General features: G+C 41.5%; 1 long non-coding RNA gene across 1 annotated transcript; it reads left to right on the top strand.

Moving 5' to 3' along the window:
* The first annotated feature begins 10383 nt into the window (after positions 1-10383).
* LOC123741880 (uncharacterized) lies at positions 10384-15009 on the top strand. The gene is made up of 3 exons (XR_006769391.2): positions 10384-10969; positions 14539-14649; positions 14983-15009. It is a non-coding gene; the product is annotated as an uncharacterized LOC123741880 (long non-coding RNA).
* Positions 15010-19579: the final 4570 nt, after the last annotated feature.

Genomic DNA, 19579 nt, shown 5'->3' with positions numbered 1-19579 from the left:
AGGGGGAGCAGGGGAATCTATGAAATAGCACACCTTTAACTTTGTACAGTACTAATGTAATTTGTAAAATCAGTGACACTACGAAATGCTACCAAATAAACCACAATTCATTCATAATACTGTAAATATATAGTTTCACAGACATATTGTTGCATTTTTTCTGGTTTATGTAAAATCGTTAAGAATAATATAAAACCAGTCTGCACACCAAGGTGAACTGGTTTAGTCTTGACTCTTGGTTGACAGTGTTGGGGGATGGGTAATATATTGATGCTCGAGTGCCAAATCAACACATTTGTTTCTATTTGTCTTTGTTACTTCTTTTTGATATTTAAGAGTCTTATTTTTGTATATATTTTTGTATTTATATAGTTTTAAATGTTATGATTATTTATTTGTGTTCCAAATGTCTGAATAAAAATGACAGTTAGTGCAGAACGGTGATGGGTGGGTGGGGCTGAAGGAGGGGGGGGGGGGGGGGGGGGGGGGGTTCGCCCAGGGAGCCATACAAGCTAGAACCTCCACTGCCTATGATAGAAATGGTAGATCAATTAAGAATGGAAAGTGACTCCAAAACATAAATGCTGCGTACACATTCTAAGAATCTAGCAAAACTAACCACTTTCTTGGCAACCATTCGTTTTTTCGGTGTGGCCCGTTGTCCAGCCTTTTGTCCACTGATCTCTACGGATGGTTGTCGACATGGTTGTATGCTCTACAAAAACACATTCACGTTTTTAGTACACAATTATTATTATAATTTTTTATTTGACCTTTATTTAATTATCGAATATATTACACAGTATGCCTACACATTAATAGGCTATATAAATTTCAGTGCATTTTTTAAAGAAAATGCACTGAAACCAAAATACCTTTAGTTTTGGTGATCCTCTATGCTCCGGCTCATTTTGAAGTCCTCTGGAACGCCATAGAAAGAAGCTGGCTTGATGAAAACGATGTCCATTTCGTCTTTTCTCTTTGGTCGCAATGCCATTTTTTTAGATAAACAGCTCGTTTTTGAATGGTAACTGTGTTAAGGGTGGAGTTTGGGGCGGGGTGAGGAGTACTGGAAAGGTTTCACCTCATTCCACTTCTGACTGTTAAATGAAGTTACACGAGAAATAAAGAGTTGAGTGTCCTAGGGTAGCTTACAGATGCATAGTGTCCTAGGGTAGCTTACAGATGCATAGTGTCCTAGGGTAGCTTACAGATGCATAGTGTCCTAGGGTAGCTTACAGATGCATAGTGTCCTAGGGTAGCTTACAGATGCATAGTGTCCTAGGGTAGCTTACAGATGCATAGTGTCCTAGGGTAGCTTACAGATGCCTATCAAACCCATGTTTCAACCATATCATACTTAGCCTATGTTATGTTGTTTTATGCAATATATCTCAAGTGACATAATAGGATTTCAGGACAGTGTTTTTGAGTGTTTCCACTATTCCACTATTGTTACTCACTCTGCCCATAGACGTGATCATATCTATAGCATGGTGTTAACTCAAGTGACAGAACAGGATATGGGGACACAAGTGTTTTTGACTGACTGACTGCTGGTGTGGGCTAGTGGTGGTTCTCTCCTCTCCTCTCCTCTCCTCTCCTCTCCTCTCCTCTCCTCCTCTCCTCTCCTCTCTCTGTTCACCATGCAGGAGGTTAGGAGGAGCAGATGTCTGTCTGCCCTGTGAGCTGCCAAGTAGGTCTGAAGCAGGGGAGCCACAGACACAAGGCCCCAAATGGTGTGACAAAGGATGTGCAGGAAGCCTGTCTCCGCCTGGGTGAGCCACACTCACTGAGGGCCTCCCCTCTCCCAGAAAGCCAGCAGGGACACAGAGGTTGTGTGTTCCAAATAGCACCGTATTCCCTATATAGTGCACTACTTTTGACCGGAGCCCTGTAGGGAAAAGGGTGCAATTTGGAATGCATCCAGAGGGACAGAGCCAGGGACACAGAGAGCCAGAGACACAGAGAGCCAGAGACACAGAGAGCCAGAGACACAGAGAGCCAGGGACACAAAGAGCCAGGGACACAGAGAGCCAGGGACACAGAGAGCCAGGGACACGGAGAGCCAGGGACACAGAGAGCCAGGGACACAGAGAGCCAGGGACACAGAGAGCCAGGGACACAGAGAGCCAGGGACACAGAGAGCCAGGGACACAGAGAGACAGGGACACAGAGAGACAGGGACACAGAGAGACAGGAACAGGGACAGAGTCGGGGCAGCAAACAAACCCATGTGTTACACAGTATACTGTTGTGGTCAGAGATGCATGCACACATTTACACATATAAACACATACACACATGCACAGAGAGACTCACATGCATGTATAGATGGTTGCACTCAACCACTCAAGTATCTCTCACACACACACACACACACACACACACACACACACACACACACACACACACACACACACACACACACACACACACACACCAATGGGTGACCAAGATGACCATATTTTGATTGAGAGTAAATATACTTTCTAATCACAGTGTCATGCAACAATGCAACATACAGTGTAATTTAGCTTATTTCAGTGGCTTTCACATCACATCCAACTCTGTATCAGTAAATTACTGTCAGTGGGTGGTGCTCCACTCAGAAGAGATTTAAAGTCTCCTACATCTCTTATCACAGTGAGTTGGCTAGATTTACCTTCGTATAGCCATTACACACATCAGACAACTTGAAGACATTGTTAAGAAATTACATTGAAACTGTAGCTAGCATTCTCAAAAACCAAGCAAAGCTATCATAATGATTCTATTTTTAAAAGCTCTCAAAGATATGCAAAATGTTTGTTTTCATGTGAACAAACTCTGAACAAGACACTGTGTGCTGAAACTGGTGTTTATCCGTCACAGTATTGGGAGCTTTTATAGAGCGTGCAACTCTCTATATTTGTTTTTTACACGTTTTGAAGTAATCTACTTTATCTGGGATGTCACTTCAGTCAGAGAGGGAGTGGTGTGGCAGGCAGGTTTTCTGGACCAGGCCAGGAGGTCATCAACACTGGGAAAATAGTGTTCCCTCATAGTGTTCCAGGCACAGGTGTGCAGCATGGCCTGTACTGAAGAGAAGCACTGGACCATAAACACTGATATAAATGTCTGGCAGATCAAATGGCTAGTTAACAATCTTTTGACTGCCTTAACCTCTGATCTTTTGTGGCATATCGATCAGCCAGCTGCTGGCGGTATTGTCTAGCAGGACCTCTTTGGTTCAGGGATGAATGGACTGGGGCTGGGGCCTCCAAAAGCTTTTTATCCTCGTATATCTTAGCTTTTTTTTGGGGGGGGGGGGGGGGGGGGAATAGTGTAATAAAATGTTTTAGGTTTAATTTAAAAAAAAAAGCTTTTCTATGGCAATGGAATAGCTGGGTAATGGAATATAGTTGATAGTTAATAAATGCTTTACTTCCTTGCGGACCATGTCCTAGTTAGCTCCACTGTTCTATTTTAGAGTTTTAACAACCCACAACAGAAGCGTATTCTCTGTTTCCTGCACAGGTGTTGCTGACGCAACGCAGTACGTTTCTAAGTTTACAGGGAAAAGATTCAACACCAAGAGAGCTACTATGGTAATTTACATGGACATAATTGGTCCTATGTATAATATCAAGCTAATTGTACGCTAAACAACACATGTCCCCAGAGGCTGAAGTGAAGCCTGGTGGAGGCTGTAAGACCATGATGGCAGTGATGGTGTGCTAATGATCACTCTTAACACCTGTCTGTCACTGGGACTATGTACATCAGCCTAGATGCACGTCTCCAGCTGCTTGGGCTGTTAGGCATGTAGGCTCAGATCCAACTGTAGGAACCAAGGGAAACGGAACAGAAGGAACAAAAGAGACATTATGGAAGTTTAGTTGCTACTTTTAGGTCGTATTTAGGCTTTAATGTTGGCTGTATGGTCCATACATACAGTATATGATATAATAATAATACAATTCTTATCAACGCACTGTTGTTCCCCAAGCTGCCTGTGTGTTTGACTCACTTTGGGATCAATACGTATCATTGTTGGGAGACACTCAGACATCTTCTCCAGTAGTGTGTTGTGTGTTCAGTGTGAAGTTATTGTTTTCTTCTGATTTGACATATGCTTCACAGTTCACGCAAATGACTGGCCATCTACGACAGATACAAAGTGGTTGCATTATCCCTATAGCGAGTCCTGATTAACTGTTGGCCTAGCTGATAACGCCTCGCTCACTCTTTTCTATGTCTAGTAGCTGTGTGTTTGGTACATGATTGGAGCGATAGATTGCTGCGTCTGAGGCGCGTCCAGGAATAAGGCAGTTAACAGTATATTGTGCTGCCATTTGGTTTGACTAGTGCATCTGCAGGCCACGAGGTCGTCTTATTGGCATTCAGCGAGCCGAAGCGTTACACTTTGTCTGTGTGAGCGGCAGAGACAGGCGGGCTGGCGGAGAGGGAGGCAGGCAGGCATACAGAGTCAAGTACCTAGGATTAGCCCTGGCTCTTCAAGTTTCTCTAATTATCCGCCTGCAGGCATTCTGGCCGTGTGGGATAATAATGGAAGTCTGTGTGTTCGCCCATCACCTCTCAAGTGTGGGTGGAGAAGGCGAGCGAGAGGAGAGAAATGTTTGCTTTCCTTGTTACGTCACCCGGTGGCAACCGGCACGGGTTTTGAACCAGCATCTGTAGCAACGCAGTTTGCATTGCGATGCGCCACTCGGGAGCTGTACAACGTGACTGGACGGGAGGAGACTACAGTACTACAGTAAGAGCAAAATAATCAATTTCCACACCCTAGTTGTAGTCTGTTTCTTAGCAAGTAATACTGATGAGAAGTAACTAAAAAAAGTGTATTTTTCCGGGTCTGCAGGACAGAGGAATAGCAATTCTTACACTATTGTTCTAAATTCAATCACCTTCTTCATCCTCATCATTCAGTTCATTGAAATTCAATTTTGAAGTTGTGCACAATTATCCGTTTCTATTTGGGACCCAAAAGCATAATCAGTGCTCCAACTCCCCCTTGCGCTAATCTGGAGCAATGAAGTAGTGATGCAGGGTACCGTACTAAACCACAAATTATCTCTAAATCCAGCAGCATAATCGTAAAACTTTTAGTTGAGCAACCACTGTACCTTCAGATTGTCCTTCCACCATTCCTGGTACACGTCAAGGGATGCCCTGTTGGTCCGTTCATCCAAACTTGGAGTCACCATGCATCTACACATATACATTATACATAACTCAGTGTCAATTTTGTCAATTTTGAAGAAAAAAAACCTCTAAATTACTGGACACATATGTGAAAAAATGCTACAACAATTATATTATTAACCACTAACATTTAAGCTGACATTGACTAAAACCAACTAACCTAGAGCTAACTAGCGCTTAGCCAAGCTAAATTTGGTTAGCATCAAACTAGCGAACTGAAATGCTATTTTCATACAAATATTAACACTAAATACATTTTATCGTGACATCACATTTTTACATATTACCTAAAGTAAACTGAGCCTTTGGTCATAGAAAACAAAAATTGGATCTAAAAAGTTTTTGCAAAAAGAACTGAAAGTTCGGACGCCATCTTAATCCCTTCTCTAACATGTAAACCATTAACAACCTAGCCTAACTCCATTACTTACAATGGGGAAAATACCAACCAGTTTTTCACTCGGTTAAAACTCTCTTCAATTGCCTTCAAACATCATCAAACTTTTGAACTATGTAATTAACCATGTTACCTCAATATTTTTTATCATATTGCACTTTTCCACATTACATACCTGGATTAATAGGGTAAAATGATGAGACGGAGAAACATTAAGTTTCAGAACTAGTCATTTTCCAAGAATGAAGAAGAAATCTCGAAGACCTCACGATCTCACTAACACAGACCATTGACGTTATATAAATACACTACCGGTCAAAAGTTTTAGAACACCTACTCATTCAAGGGTTTTTCTTAATTTTGACTATTTTCTACATCGTAGAATAATAGTGAAGACATCAAAACTATGAAATAACACATATGGAATCATGTAGTAACCAAAAAAGTGTTAAACAAATCGGTCCTCATGAGAGTCAGTTTCATCATAGCGCTTGATGGTTTTTGCAACTGCATTTGAAGAAAGTTTAAAAGTTATTGACATTTTCTGGATTGACTGACCTTCATGTCTTAAAGTAATGATGGACTTTGCTTATTTGAGCTTTTCTTGCCATAATATGGACTTGGTCTTTTACCAAATAGAGCTGTACTCTGTATACCCCCTACCTTGTCACAACACAAGTGCTTGGCTCAAACGCATTAAGAAGGAAAGAAATTCCACAAATTCACTTTTAAGAAGGCACAGCTGTAAATTAAAATACATTCCAGGTGACTACCTCATGAAGCTGGTTGAGAGAATGCCAAGCGTGTGCAAAGCTGTCATCAAGGCAAAGGGTGGCTATTTGAAGAATCACAATTATAAATTATATTTTGATTTGTTTAACACTTTTTTGGTTACTACATGATTCCATATGTGTTTTTTCATAGTTTTGATGTCTTCACTATTATTCTACAATGTATAAAATAGTAAAAAGGAAAAAAAAGAACTTGAATGAGTAGGTGTTCTAAATTGTTGACCGGTACTGTACATTAAATGTAAATACCTGGGAGGCCTAGAAAATGGCTCCATAAAAGGATGGCTCCAGAAAATAACAAACAAAAAAAACAAATATATGCCAATACATATTTGTTTATGTCACATATACACATGGCATATTCTTGGGTACCACCTTGACATCTCCTTGCCTCAATAAATTAATGCTAGAACATTGGTAGCCAGGATTAGCTATTTGTATCTAGTCTCCTAATAATTGCATAACGGTGCAAGTTAGACACATCTTATCTTTTGTTTGGATGTGAGCATGTCTTCTTTGTTGGTCCTGTCAACGTTGAGTGATCACACATGCCTCAGCACACATAGAATGTTAATTTGCCTGCTTGCAAATGTTTGCTAGAAGTGGGGATGTTTCATAGTATTTCTGATTATCTTAACTCATCACCACCAATGTATTTATTTTTTTACAGAAAACCACAGAATCACCACTGCAATATATGCCTACTCAGATAAAAGGGTGCTATCTACAAACTAACAGGATTCTTCTACTGTCCCCATAGGAGAACCCTTTTTGGTTCCAGGTAGAACCCCTTCTGTGTCTAGGTAGAACCCTTTTGGGCTACATTCCACAGAGGGTTCTAAAGTGTTCTCCTCCTCCTTATTGTTAATCTGTAGTCTAGGACCCTATAAATGTAAGGAGGAAGGGTCCCATAGCCCCTCCCCTTCTATTAATACCACATATTATAATAAATTATTATAATACATCAAACATTTGGTGCAGCCCCTATCATGACCCCAATTTGACCCCATCATTATTATGAGATGCAAGATGGCGCTGACAGAGATGGTCGCCTCGCTTCAAGCCCTTGGGAAACTATGCAGTATTTAGTTTTTTTAATGTATTATTTCTTACATTGTTAGCTCAGAAAATCTTAAGAGTTATTACATACAGCCGGGAAGAGCTATTGGATATAAAAGCGACGTCAACTTACCAACATTACGACCAGGAATACGACTTTCCCAAAGCGGATCCTTTGTCTGGACCACAACCCATGATGTTGGATCTAATCCCAGAGGTCGACCCAAAACAACATCGCCGCAGAAGGGGTAGACGGAGCGGCCTCCTGGTCAGACCTTGGAGGCGTGCACACCACCCACCGCTTCCGAGTATATTACTCGCCAAGGTCCAGTCTCTAGACAACAAGGTGGACGAAATTAGGGCAAGGGTTGCCTTCCAGAGACATCACAGATTTTAACATTCTCTGTTTCACGGAAACATGGCTTTCTCGGGATATGTTGTCGGAGTCGGTACAGCCAACGGGTTTCTTCATGCGTCGCGCAGACAGAAACAAACATCTCTCTGGGAAGAAGAAGGGGGTGTAATGACTCATGGTGTAATCATAACAACATACAGGAACTCAAGTCCTTTTGTTCACCTGACCTAGAATTCGTTACAATCCAATGCCGACCACATTATCTCCCAAGAGAATTCTCTTCGATTAGAGTCACAGACGTGTATGCCCCCACCCCCCAAGCTGATACCACGACGACCCTCAAGGTACTTCACTGGATCTATGTAAACTGGAAACCATATATCCTAAGGCTGCATTTATTGTAGCTGGAGATTTTAACAAAGCTATTTCGAGAACAAGGCTACCTAAATTATATCAGTACATTGACTGCAGCGTGCACGGGCAATACACTGGACCACTGCGACTCTAACTTCCGCGATGCATACAAGGCCCTCCCCCGCCCTCCCTTCGGCAAATCCGACCATGACTCCATTCTGCTCCTACAGTCCTTAACTCTAGAACCATTCAACGCTGGTCTGACCAATCGGAATCCAATCTTCAAGATTGTTTTGATCACGCGGACTGGGAAATGTTCTGGGAAGCCTCAGAGAAGAACATTGATTTATACGCTGACTCTGTGAGTGAGTTTATACGGAAGTGCATTGGAGATGTACCCACTGTGACTACTAAAACCTACCCTGACCAGAAACCGTGGATAGACGGTGGCATTCGCGCAAAACTGAAAGCGTGAACCACCGCATTCAACCATGGAAAGATGACGAGGAATATAGACGAATATAAACAGTGTAGTTATTCCCTCCGCAAGGCAATCAAACAAGCAAAATGTCAGTATAGGGACAAAGTGGTGTCGCAATTCAACAGAATGTATGTGACAGGGTCTACAGGCAATTACGGACTACAAAAAGAAAACCATTCAAGTCACGGACACGTCCAGCTGGCTGGTGTGTTTACGGACATATTCAATCACTCCCTATCCCAGTTTGCTGTCCGCACATGCTTCAAGATGGACACCATTGTTCCCATACCCAAGAAGGCAAAGATAACTGAACTAAACGACTATCACCCCGTAGCACTAAATTCTGTCATCATGAAGTGCTTTGAGAGACTAGTCAAGGATCATATCACCTCCACCTTACCTACGACTCCAGACCCACTTCAGTTTACATACCGCCCCAACAGGTCCACGGACGATGCAATCACCATCACACTGCACACTGCCTTATCCCATCTGGACAAGAGGAATACCTATGTAAGAATGCTGTTCATTGACTACAGCCCAGCATTCAACACCATAGTACCCTCCAAGCTCATCATTAAGCTTGAGGCCCTGGGGGTGCTTTGCTGCAGGAGGGACTGGTGCACTTCACAAAATAGATGGCATCATGAGGACTGAAAATTATGTGGATATACTGGACAATGACCCCAAGCATACTTCCAAAGTTGTTGCAAAGGGCTTAAGGACAACAAAGTCAAGGTATTGGAGTGGCCATCACAAAGCCCTGACCTCAAACCTAAATAAATTTTGTGGGCAGAACTGAAAAAGCGTGTGCGAGCAAGGAGGCCGAAAAACCTGGCTCAGTTACACCAGATCTGTCAGGAGGAATGGGACAAAATTCACCCAACTTATTATGGGAAGCTTGTGGAAGGCTACCCGAAACGTTTGACCAAAGGTAAACAATTTAAAGGCAATGCTAATAAATACTAATTGAGTGTATGTAAACTTCTGACCCACTGGGAATGTGATGAAAGAAATAAAAGCTGAAATAAATCATTCTCTCTACTATTATTCTGACATTTCACATTCTTAAAATAAAGTGATCTTAACTGACCTAAGACTGGGACTTTTTACTAGGATTAAATGTCAAGAATTGTGAAAAACTGAGTTTAAATGTATTTGGTTAAAGTGTATGTAAACTTCCGACTTAAACTGTATTTTATACCATCTATTGCATCTTGCCTATTGCCGCTCAGCCATCTATTTATATGTACATGTTGTTATTCCATCCCTTTCCATTTGTGTGTATTAGGTAGTTGTGAAATTGTTAGATATTACTGCACTGTCGGAACTAGAAGCAAGCATTTCGCTACACTCGCAATAACATCTGCTAACCATGTGTATGTGACCAATACAATATGGATTTGACTATGACTAGGTATATGTATGTGTTTCGTGGGTAGCTACCAAGTCTTAGTGGCTAGTTATCTAGCCCTATTGACTATGGATTTATCCATTCACTGAACCATCTTCCCGCCAGGACAATTGCGATAGAGACGAAACAAGATATACACAAGCAACATTTTATTCCGAAAACGGAGAGTATTTTCCATCGATTCAAGCAGAAATAATGGCCGCCATTGATTTCAATACATTTTTATCATATTTTTTTGAGTACTTATGTGAAAACGGAGTACGCATTTGATAAATGCCCTCCGTTTCGCATACTTTGATTTGGAATCCTAATATGACCCTCCCAGGTAGCCGTCTGTTTCTATGGCAACTTCAACAGCAACGTTTGTACCGTGTAAAGCTAGCTAGTTGTCTATGAAACGCTAACGTAATGTATCAAACGAATAATGGTTTTTAGAATATGTTTTAAGAAAGCAAACAGGCAAAATTTTAAGAAATGTAATTCTGCATTTAACATACCGGTAGAAGTTATGTATTAATATCTTGTGGGATGAGGGTAAGTTGTCTAGCTAACGCGAACGTTAGTAACGCGTCGCTAGCAAGGCACGTCCGTTTACAAACGTGTATAGCCAGCTGTTCGACTTTGATAGCTAGCTAGTTACTAAAATGATACGATGTGTGAAATCGCTGAAGTTACGTTACTAGCTTGGGTTCCTTTCTTTGCTAGCTAGCTAAAGTTAACAAGATTGTATGCCAGCCATGGCCAATCCTGACTTAACTAACGCGTTAGCTACTGTAGCTAGTTAGATATTTAGCTTGGTACCGTTAACGTTACTTCTTCTCTGCTGGTTTCATCCACCAAACAGCCGACAGAAATGGGAGCCCCTTAAACGCGCCAGGAGCAAGAAGGAGATAGAGTGGAAATTATAATGGTATGTATGTTTTACAGACTACTCTCGTTTTAGCTAAATACCATATTATGGAACGCCGTTTGGGTCGTTGCTTTACGTGGTAGAACTAGATACCTCACATAACACTATTTGACGCATAAAATAACCCTATTCGACACGTCAAATAAGCTTGTTGACCAATCGGGACCTGAATATGTCTGCACATAATAATTCAACACGTTCGTAAAATGTTTACGTAGTTATTACACATTGATCACACTCACTAGTATATCCTATGTTGGGCTCCCGAGTGGCGCAGTGGTCTAAGGCACTGCATCTCAGTGCAAGAGGCGTTACTACATTCCCTGATTCGAATCCAGGCTGAATCACATCAGGCCGTGATTGGGAGTCCCGTAGGGCGGCACACAATTGGCCCAGCTTTGGCCAGGGTAGGCCGTCATTGTAAATAAGAATGTGTTAATCTCGGGTATGTGGGACGAAGTCGTCCCACCTAGTCAACAGCCAGTGGAATCGAGTGGCGCGATATTCAAAAACCTTAAAGATGCTATTACTTCAATTTCTCAAACATGTGACTATTTTACACCATTTTAAAGACAAGGCTCTCGTTAATCTAACCACATTGTCCGATTTCAAAAAGGCTTTACAACGAAAACAAAACATTAGATTATGTCAGCAGAGTACCCAGCCAGAAATAATCACACACCCATTTTTCAAGCTAGCATATAATGTCACAAAAACCCAAACCACAGCTAAATGCAGCACTAACCTTTGATGATCTTCATCAGATGACACTCCTAGGACATTATGTTATACAATACATGCATGTTTTGTTCAATCAAGTTCATATTTATATCAAAAACCAGCTTTTTACATTAGCATGTGACGTTCAGAACTAGCAAACATACCGAAAACTTCCGGTGAATTTACTAAATTACCGACGATAAACGTTCACAAACAACATAACAATTATTTTAAGTATTATAGATACAGAACTCCTTTATGCAATCGCGGTGTCAGATTTTAAAATAGCTTTTCGGCAAAAGCACATTTTGCAATATTCTGAGTAGATAGCTCCGCCATCACGGGCTAGCTAATTTGACACCCACCAAGTTTGCCGTTCACTAAACTCAGAATTACTATAAGAAAAATTGGATTACCTTTGCTGTTCTTCGTCAGAATGCACTCCCAGGACTTCTACTTCATCCACAAATGTTGTTTTGGTTCAAAATAATCCATAGTTATGTTCAAATATCCTCTGTTTTGTTCTTGCGTTCAAGACACTATCCGAACGGTGACGCGCGGACGCATGTCGTGACAAAAAAATGCAAAATATTCCATTACCGTACTTCGAAGCATGTCAAACGCTGTTTAAAATCAATTTTTATGCCATTTTTCTCGTAAAATAGCGATAATATTCTGACCGGGAGACGTCGTTTTCGTTCAAAGACTCAAAGAAGAAAATGGACTCTTCACGTGCACGCGCGCACCCGTTTCATTGTTCTCAGATCGACCACTATCCAAATGCGCTACTGTTTTTCAGCCAGGGACAGCAGAGTCATCATTCAACGTTCTGGCGCCTTCTGAGAGCCTATGGGAGTCTTAGAAAATTTCACGTTACAGCAGAGATCCTCTGTTTTCGATAAAGAGGCTATAGAAGGCCAAGAAATGGTCAGAGAGGGCACTTCCTGTACAGAATCTACTCAGGTTTTGGCCTGCCATATGAGTTCTGTTACACTCACAGAAACCATTCAAACAGTTTTAGAAACTTTGGGGTGTTTTCTATCCAAATCAAACAATTATATGCATATTCTAGTTTCTGGGCAGGAGTAATAACCAGATTAAATTGGGTACGTTTTTTATCCGGATGTGAAAATACTGTCCCCTACCCTAGAGAGGTTAACTTATTTGCCAAGTTCAATAAAAATGAAATAAAATGTCAAAGCAATTCACCTATACGTAATATGATGCTGGTAAAGTTGTCTCGCGCACCTGCGGCATGAGGCAGACACACTTCCCCAAGCTCTGGGACAGTGCGGGTCAGAAAAAAGCTAGCTAAGTTAGCTGTTGGATGCAAACAATTTGTATCCCTCAAAAACAGCAAAACGACAATCTGTTTCAGTAGCTATAGCTAGATAGGTTTCATCATCTAAAATACGCCTAATTTATAAGAGTTTAATATTTGGTTGATGATGGTCTGACCCGGTCCGGTTAAGCCACACTAGCCACGCTTATAACGTTAGTTTGGGGCAACAGGGCTGGGTAACAGTAGCAGGCTTGCTTGTTTAGTTCGTTATCTAGCTAACGTTAGCTAGTTATTTTTCATGAACTGAAGGTCGATTTCAATAGGAGAACAACAAGTGGCTGCCTAGCTAATACTTAGTCAGATGGATTCCCAAATCATTGCTAAGAATATTGAAAATGATTGCAGGTACTGGTAATTGTTTTCAGGCTGGTTGCATTGGTGCTAGCTAGGTACCAAGCTAAAGCTAGCTACCCCAGAAGTACCAGTCAAAAGTTTGGACACACCTAGTGTTTTGCTTTATTTTTACTATTTTCTACATTGTAGAATAATAGCGAAGACTCCAAAACTATGAAATAACACATGTAGTGACCAAAAAAGTGTTAAGCAAATCAAAATATATTTTATATTTTATATTCTTCAAAGTAGCCACCCTTTGCCTTGATGACAGCTTTGCACATGCTTGGCATTTTCTCTACCAGCTTCACTTGGAACACATTTCCAACAGTCTTGAAGGAGTTCCCACATATCCTGAGTACTTGTTGGCTGCTTTTCCTTCACTCTGCGGTCCTTCACAAGCATTTCGCTACACCCACAGTAACATCTGCTAAACACGTGTATGTGACCAATAAAATGTGTTTTGTGTTTTGGGTCAATGTCCTGTTGAAAAACAAATGATAGTCCCACTAAGTGCAAACCAGATGGGATGGCGTATTGCTGCAGAATGCTGTGGTAGCCATGCTTGAGAACGGTGAAATCATTTTATAACATTTTTCACATGCGTTTTAATGGATTTTTTTGTTGTTATTCTGTCTCTCACTGTTCAAATAAACCTACCATTAAAATTATAGACTGATCATTTCTTTGTCAGTGGGCAAATACTTTTTTCCCTCACTGTATATCCATAGTATGACCAATAAGCATACTACATAATCAATTAACGTCACAAATAGTATGGTTAGTGCAATTAGTATGAGTATTCGAACACAGCTATGGTATCAATAACAAGCTGAAAGGAGCCACACGATTCCCAACGTGGCAGCTTCTTTCATTCTTGCTAGCAATCTGGCCATCCAGAAACACAACAACAGGCTGACTTCTGCCCTATGGATGTGCGCACATAATTTTTGTGACGTTGTCAGCCAACCCATCGTTTACGCAGCATTGTAAACACATCGTGGCCGGTGTTTTGTGCTTGATTGCAGACGTAATATATATTTTTACATTATTTGCTAGGCATAGCTGTCTAGCTAACGTTACAACAAACTAATGTGTGCATGGTATTCATATTAATATAATCTTGAACATGCCATCTCCTGCACACAGTAAACTTGTTTCTATTCTTCCTCAGGTGTTGCCTGTGTGGGGCCTCACACTCCCTCTTCCGGCTGTACTGATGATTGTTGTTGGTCTTTACATGATTTTCCTTGCAATGGCGCTATGGTTCCGCCAGTGCCTCAAGGTACAGCATTTACTTCCCTATACCTATCCCTTCCCTATATGCTGTTGTCCAGATGAGAGACAGTCTGCTGTTGTGCACAGATACCTTGCAAATGTAGCTACAAAAGAGTGCAGTTCAACAAAGCCAGGAAGATGAACCTTGAATCAAATATATTTTTTAAATACTTGCACTGATGCTGCAGATAGGGTCGGCTGACGTTGCCTTTTTTAATGTAGGCCTCAAACTGTACTTGACCATAGCAAACTGTCTTCACCATAAGCTTCAGCAGCAAATACAGATATGGTTTGACTGGTGAGAGTGATGTTAATTCATTCATGGCCTCTTGCCCTACAGGAACAGTGTTCTCCTGGGTGTGGTGACTGCTGTCCAAATATCGCCCCATTCGATTACTGTTTAGCATGTGCAGAGTCGTGCAACTGTCGTATGCCATCACTGCGCTCGTGCCTTGACCAGACCTGCCCCTCAACCTGCCCCTCTCTTCCTAATGTGAGTGAAACCTCTGAGTGTGCGACCGATCAGGGTTTGAACCACTTGTTCTTACCCCATGCTTTGTTTCCCCACAGTGTAACATGTGGGACTGTGCTTGCACCTGCCAACCCCCAGAATGTGAGTCCTTCAACTGCCTCTGCTTCGAGATCAAGTTCAGATAGAGGGAGAAATGGAGGAGTGGTAGGATGAATGATGAATCCTAACTCAAGACGCACAGCATGTTTGCATATTCACACATTGATGTTAATGGACAATTTGTGCAAGAGGAAGGAGTTATCCATTCATCCCTAGAGAAATGGAAAGGGAAGACGGGGGGTGGATTGCTGTGTTTATGTACCAATATGAAAATACAATCTGAATCCTTCTAACACACAGCCTTAAAGTGAAAGGCTACAACCAGTTTATGGATAGTTGTGCCATATGTGTCCAAGGGAGAGCGACATTATCATAGTGCTATTATAATATAGGGCATCTACTTTCATTACAGCACAAGTACAATTCTGTGCCTCTGCAGCAATCCAATACATTCATTGTACAAAACATTAAGCTCACCTGCCTAATATCGAGTTGCACCCCCCTCCTCCCCTTTTGCCCTCAGAAAAACCTAAATTCGTCAGGGCATGGTCTCTATATGGTGTCAAAATCGTTCCACAGGGATGCTGGCCCATGTTGACTCCAATGCTTCCCACAGATTGTGTCAAGTTGGCTGGATGTCCTTTGGGTGGTGGACCATTCTTGATACACACGGAAAACTGTTGAGCGTGAAAACCCCAGCAGCGTTAGACTTCTTGACACAAACTGGTGCGCCTAGCATCTACTACCATACCCCGTTCAAAGGTACTTCAATCTTTCGTCTTGCCCATTTACCCTCTGAATGGCACACACAATTAACGTCTCAAGGCTTAAAAATCCTTCTTCAACCTGTCTCCTCCCCTTGATCTACACTGATTGAAGTGGATTTAACAAGTGACATCAATAAGTGATCATAGCTTTCACCTGGATTCACCTGGTCAGTTTATGTCATGGAAAGAGCAGGTGTCCTTAATGTTTTGTACACTTGTAGCTGATGTAATACTTCCATGATGGTTTTAACTATTCCTTAATCAGTTATTTTTATCACATTTACACTCAAGTTTTTACACATTACATATGTATATACTGTAGCTTTGACGCTGTGGACTTGTACTTTTTAAGCTATTGACCCATGTCAATTAAAGATGACTATTTTTAAACTTATCAATGGCCTGTATATCTTATGTTTGGAGATTTGACAAATGTGTGCTTTAGAAAAGTAAATCCACGGAAAGGAATAAACCTTTTTTTCCTGATGAAATATATTGTGCGGTTCTCAAAACATGCGCAATATTGTGACATTTCCTCAGTATGCTCCTCTCCCAGCCTCAAGCAACATAAGACTGTCAGTCCCATAATTATTTCTCTAATAACAACTGTCACATGAGCCCTGTCACTTGACAATGTCCACTGTCCCAAATCAACGGTCAATACATTCCAAAGTTCCAACACAGGAAAGAAAATATGTTGCAGTCAGCTGACTTGCCTGAGAACCTACACACTAGATTGTATCTTTTGGCTCAGTTACAGCAGGAAGTTCATTTGAGGCAAGAATTACTACAATAGGTTTACCACCAGTCCCATTTATGTTGCCTGTAAGTCAAGTGCCTGTAAGTCAAGTGACATAGCTTTGGTTTGTGGAGAAGGGCAACCAAATGCCATTGACTGGGTTGTTCCAGGTGACATGAGTGTGGCAGGTGGAGGATAGTACAGGGGAACAGATAGTGAATTCTTCTTTCAGCAGTAGAGCTGGGTTTACCCATCCTCTAAGGTCACCAGGTTTAGGTTTAGTTCATCGAAGGGTAGAGTGACTGGACTGAGACTTCTTTCTAGGGCATTTTATTGTCATTCCCTTTGCATAACTTTTCTGTGTAGTCTAAGTGATGTGCGTTTATAACACACCATCTCTCTTTCTGTTTCTCTCGGACTCTGTATCTATAACCTTTCCCTCCTTTTCAACGCCGCCTCTCATGCATTCCCTTTGTTCTGTGTTTGTGAAGGTCGCTATGCCCTTCTCTAGTTGCTGTGTGCGTCTCCATCGCCTACTAAGATTAGCTATGCTGGCCAAATGTCAAAGGTCATGAACAGAGGATAAATACTAGCCATGTGGGCCTAGAGGGGAATCACAGATGTTCTCCAGATCGTCTGCTTTCCCTCTCTCACAACAGTCTTCTTATACCTCCACCTCAGAAAGTGTAGGACGCATTGACCATAACCCTCTCTGTGTATTCTGTGTCAGTCTGCAGACTGTACAGAATGGGAATGGTATTGTAGCCTCGTCCCATGCATACTACTCTTCTATAGCCAATCATGTAATCTTTTGATGTATAGTTCGCTGACGTTACAGCACATGCAGTGGGACAGGGCTAGAAGCTGTATTGTGTTACTGAGGTTATGCCATCTTTTGAGCTCATGTATGCCATGTTTAATGCTGCCATGTTTATAAACAACAGTGATTTATATATGTGTTGAAAAGTTGAGAGCCTGCCAACCAAATGACAACATGATCCAACACTGTCAAATGTATTTTGGACAGTGCATGCAATCCATGCAAGCTAGGACATGTTTGTTATCCGGATATTGTTTTCCAATATTTAGCAACACTTTGCATTTAATTGTGCCAAAGAAACATGTACTTTGGTAGCATTAAGGAACTAACTTTGAATTGTTACATGTAATTAAGATATTTCTCCCAAAGGGGTTAAAATCCCATGTTCTATGCAGTATTTGGTGCAACTTCAAGTAATTTGGGACAACTCCATTTAATAGATATGAGATTAAGTTCCTGCTTTTACTGAGTCAACCTGATGTGGGACAGGAAAACTGTTTAGGCTTATGGTGTCCATATTCAATAGACCAAGCGGATGTTTGACAAACCACCTGACCTTCCATTGGAACAGTAGTGTGCATTATGGGTTTTACTAGTACATTCTATGAGGAATAGTGATACTTCAAGGGTTCCCATTATGCTACTACTAAATCTGCTATATTCTGGCCTCTGGTGTTTGACACGGTGTCCGAAGGATGCGAGAAAAGGGGCAGCCTTGTAAACTGGATGCAGTGACCATTGTAGACAGACATGCGGTGAATCCAACTCATCCTGAAGAGGTGAAGGTTAGCAATGAATAACAGTACTATTCACACAGACTTATCACTGCAGTGCCAACTCCCCACAATTACACACACACACAGGATTGATACACACTCCACCTTTCGGCCTCTGTGGAAACAGGAAACACTCTTCACAGCACTTCGATTTCAAAGTTACTTTTTTGTATCAGGTTAGGAGAACTTACACAGCAGGTTAGGAGAATTAACAGAAGGTTAGGAGACAGGTTAAAATAAGGAAAGGGGTCAGGTTTATCGAAAATGCTCTCCTAACCTACTACTAAAATAACTTTGTATCGAAATGCCTTGAAAAGAGTGTCCCCCTGTGGACAGAGCATTGGTCAGTCTGTGGTCCCCTGGGTAGCACAGCGAGCCAGGGTGTATTATGTAATATGGTGGTCTGACTGCGCCAGAGGAAGGTCACATCACACAAAGACTGAAATCAATACTACCAAGGCAGAGTTTCTGAAATGTTTAGGAAACGTTGTTACAATGTGTGATGATGGTGCTGAATGTGGTTTCCAAGTCGTCGTACCAATGGAGGCTACGGCTGAACATCAACATGGCCAAACTAAACCAGCACATCATGTTTCACACCAGTAACATGGAGGGAGGGATGGGTGACGTGGATAGAGGTATGGGTAAAGGAAGCAAAGGAGAGCAGAATTAGAAACCTAATTTGAAAGAGGGAGACAATGAAGTAATGAATGGTGATGGTGAATGGTGATGATTCAAAGGTAGTTTAGCGCTGGCTACAGTGTCTATAATATAATGTATTTTGAATAGCTTTGCTGCCAGTAGTGTTCTGTACATGTTGACATCATCATATTGTATTTATAATATATAGTAGGTCTAGTAATTGAATTGATTATTATGACCAAGGTGTATTCTTATTCCATGTAAACTATCATTATGAATAGTCTCAAGCCAAATCTGCAGCAACATAACATCCCTGAGGTTTCAATTGAAAAGGCTTATTCATTCATGGTAGGTCAAGCTTGAGGATAATGCCGCTTCTGTGGTGCAGTCTGGCTTCAGTGCGGCACCACAAAGTAGTGTGCCTTTCTGCTGTGGCTGTATATCACGGGCACGTATAGGGCATGCATTATGCACGTGAGATCTGTCACGTACATGATCACAAATCTTTCCACCCCTTTATTCCTAAAACACGCCTTCTTTCTCTTCCGTCATTCAAAAGAACGGCACTTGGATGCAAGTGAGCCAACCACTGTCACAGGAAAAAACGTTTTCTCCAAACAAT

This window comes from Salmo salar, chromosome 03 (genome assembly GCF_965601325.2).
Source record: "Salmo salar chromosome 03, fSalSal1, whole genome shotgun sequence".
NCBI lineage: Eukaryota > Metazoa > Chordata > Actinopteri > Salmoniformes > Salmonidae > Salmo > Salmo salar.
Note: the sequence above shows the minus strand (reverse complement) of the source record. Positions and strands in the feature narration are given on the sequence as shown.